Genomic DNA, 3,969 nt, shown 5'->3' with positions numbered 1-3,969 from the left:
GATTTTTGGGCAGGACTGTTCTCCATTGGCAGAGAAGAAAAGGGGAAAAGTTTACTCTTCCTTTAGTATTTAAAAAATTAATCCCACTTTCAAGTAAAATAAAACATATGCAGAATGTCATTTGGTTAATGAAAGTACGTGAACTAAGTTGTGTAATTTAGCAAGTTATGAATGTGCCTTAGTCCCACTGATATCAATATCTTAGCCATAAATTCAGAGTGCATGCAAATTTCTCCATGGAAAAGCTGATTTTATATCCTTGGTTTAACCTGTAATTAATTGCTTTTAGCTTTTAAGGATTTGTTTCCTCGACCTATTTTGCCTGTAACTGTATTCCAAACACCGGTGTCTTATTGATGGAGCGATGCAAAGTCACGACGGTGGGAGAAGACCAGCCAAGTGTTGGGAGGTAAGCGAGGTCAGGACACAGGTGAGCTGTCTCGGGAGCCCAAGCTCCTGCAGCTGCTCACATCAATGTCTGTCTGTCCTGCAAGGGCTGTTGGACAGGACATAAAGAAAACTCCTTCCATACTGTCAAGGGTGCTATGGGTCAAATCTAAGACTTTAGTGGCTTGATCCAGCTGCCCAAACACAGATATCCAGTGCCATGTAAAAAAACCAAGGATCTGGGGAACATTCATATGGGGCCCATGGGGATGACACAAGATCCCTTTTCCCTTACAGATTTGTGCTTCTCTGTGGAGGCAGCTGGATGGTCTAAGGTGGACACCCAAGGGTACCGCAAAGGGCATTTGATGGCTGTGTTTAGAGCTCTGAGTAGTGCTCCAGACATCTTGATGGCTGCAAAGATTCAGAGCATTCAGGCACATTAATTTTACACTTTTGGTGAATGTTTTATCCTATTTTTTAGAGAGAGATAGCTGACACAGACATAGAATTAGCAAATTGTCCTAATCGATACAAGCGCCTACTATCAGCTTAAAAACCGCTAGGTGTTAATTATGAGACACTGCAAACACATCACTCAGCATGGCAGAAGCGCCTGTGCTCTGCTCAGCTCCCAGCCCACGCACCCTCCCTCCCTCCCTCCCTCCGTCTCACCTCTCAGTCGGTAACGGCTGCTTTTGTGAGACGCTCATCATTTCACAGTTTCAAGTTTCTGACTTGAAGTTCTGCCCTTCAAACTCTTAAATGAAGTGACGGCTAATTTCTGCTCTCACCCACCTGTGGTACTGTGTAAACGGCGCTTCTCACTCCAGAACTATTCGAGGGGACTTCTGCTGGGCTTTGACTTGTGTATGTTTATCAGCCTCTCATGGAAGGCAGTGCAGATGCTGGGGACTGGGGAAAGAGAGGTTACCTAGGTTATGTGAGGGGGAAAGCGTTTAGAAAACTGCAGCACAGTGGACTCCAGGAAAGGAGGTATCTTGTGGGAAATATAAAGCAAAATGGTATCGATGAGAGAGAGGGGGAGACACAGTGACACCCACGAAAGACAGGCGCTGAATTTATCATGCACTGTCTTTCTGGAAGGCCTTCAGATGCCGTGGTGATAGGCATGATAATCAGGGTGGGTCAGAAAAAGCTGTAAACTAAACCCAGTCTTTCTGCAGGTGCAATCTGCTCTGGAGGGTCCTGGAGGGCTCTGGTGCATTCAGAGGCCGGAGGAGCACCCGGGGATGGGAGATGGCCAGAGGCCGGGTGAGACCTGCCTACAGGCACGCATGGAACACAAAATCAAGCACCTATTTCTTTCCTTCATAGACAGGCACAATGCACCTGAGAGACAATGGAAAAGCCGGTATGTTACAGAGTGGTCTGATGAAAACGCTGCAGCTGCCACTCAAACATTTCCTCTCCGCTCGGAGACTCGCTGGCTGTGGTCAGCGGTTGTGCCGAGCCGCTGCGATGCGTGAGGGGGTCGCAGGCAAAGTTCAGCGTAAGCTGAGTTAAATGTGTGTTCAGAAATGAGCATCTAGGTCTAGCGCAGGCAGAGCCACAGAAACGTTACATGACTTGCCCAGGTCTTCAGGTCTGACGTGTGGAAGGAAGATGAGGTCCTGAAAGCCTCAGCCCTCCCTGCCACCCGCTGAGAAAACAAAAGCAATTGAAAATTATTTATGCATTGAGCGAGCTGGCTTGTTTGATTTTATGGATAACAATAATATTTTAGCTATTCTAATTACAAGTCATAATTAGGCAGCTGGACTAGATCACTGTTGGAATACAAACACCTGCTTGTGTGCTTCCAGCTGTTCTCCACTGGAATTATTAACAAATATGTTGCATAGACATTTTACAGGCATTTCAAGATCACCATTTTCTTTCTCATCTGATCTGAAGAACTCGCTCTGCTCTAGAGTTTACTCAGAGAAAGAAAGCGGGTGCTTGGGCAATGATAGCATTTAAGAATTCCCCCGCCTTTCTTTCTTTTGTGTAATCACTTTTCACACCTTGAAGGAAACATAACATGAAAAGGAGACAGAGGTAGCAGATAATGAAACAACAGCTTAATTCAAATGGGTGAAGGTGGTTTATTCATTTTGAAATGAGAGAGGATGCCAAAAGTCTGCTGTAAATCTGAATGTCAAAATTGCTCAGAGCTCCGTCTACCTCCACAGCAGCAGCAAGCTTTCTGTGGTGCTTTCTGACACTTACAGAGCTATTCATAAATATTTCTAAGCAAAGGTTGCAGTCACCTATTATCCTGTTTATTCCAGAAGTGCTCAGGGGCTGGCTGAAAGCAGAGCTCTGTTGTGCCAGGCTTTGTACAGACAAAGCCATGGAGACAGCCTCTGCCTTGCTGGCTTTACTCAGCTATTGTTTTGCTGAAATGCAATTTAAAATGCGATGCAATTCTTCTGGCTATTAACAAGAGGAGAAAATACTGTTTCTTGATCTGTGTCAGTTTGTTATATCAGTTTAGGGCAAGCAAATACAAGTGAAGATACATATTTGAATGTATTTAGGACAAATGTTTAGTTAAAACAGGTAACTGATGTGAGACTCTCAATTCATTTGAGGTTGGAAGCATTTATTCAGAAGGTTGCAAGTGGGGAGGTGATGGGGAGGGATGGTGATGTTCAGCCCTGTACCTTAATGACTCCCCATTTGTTCTGCCCCAGAGGAGCTCCAGTACATCTCCTGTGAAATCTCTGCAACTCATTTCTTCACTGAAATACAAATATTTTTCTACTCCTCTTTTTCACTGGGACCAGGAGACCTGGTACCAGCAATGAGGCTGAAGGAGAACAAGGCCAATGTGGCTAGATCCCCCCTCTCTGACGTGCCTCCCAGAAGTGTCCCAGCGATGCACCTTTCAGAGATGGTCCTGAGTGTTCCCTGAAAGCAACAATCCTGTGTGCTAGCATGAATGACAGCATCGATCTCACACTATTTTTAGACCAGGTCCTTTGGCATCAGTGGCAAAGGAGATAGGATAGAGGCACATGGGCAGACTGACCTTCCTGAGATTTACACTACAGGCTTTCTTGCACTGACAGTCGCTCGGCACTGGGAGACCTGAGCTCAGAGCAGAGCCTGCTGTGCCCTCAACAAGCTCCTTTTTCAAAGGAAACCAGGAGCCCACGGCTGCCAAACTCCGCTGGCAGCGTGGGGCTGGTGGAGGCCATCAGGAGCTCAGCTGAACTTCGTCCTGACCTCAGAGGAGAGCGTCGAGAAGCAGGAATCTGAGTTTTGCTATTTTATTGAGGTAGAAGTTGCAGGCACAGAGAGACGCTGTGAAGGACAGGGTATTTTCCACGTTGCTTTTCACTCTGCTCTTTTTATGTAATGATTTTTCCTGCTGTCTGACTACATAGAATTTAAAATAGAACCAAGTTTCATAACCAAGTGTAAAACTTGGGCTGGGGAAGGCGTCCAAAGGGTCTTTTTGTTATACCTTTTCAGGCACAACTGGGTGAGGGAGGTGCCAATGTCTCACTACCTGAGTGTTGCATTTCTTTAATTAGGGGGGAGAAAGGAACCAAACCTCCACCCTCCAAACAT

Source organism: Ciconia boyciana, chromosome 1, assembly GCF_034638445.1.
Source record: "Ciconia boyciana chromosome 1, ASM3463844v1, whole genome shotgun sequence".
NCBI lineage: Eukaryota > Metazoa > Chordata > Aves > Ciconiiformes > Ciconiidae > Ciconia > Ciconia boyciana.
The sequence above is the reverse complement of the archived record's forward strand: the minus strand, read 5'-3'. Positions refer to the sequence as shown.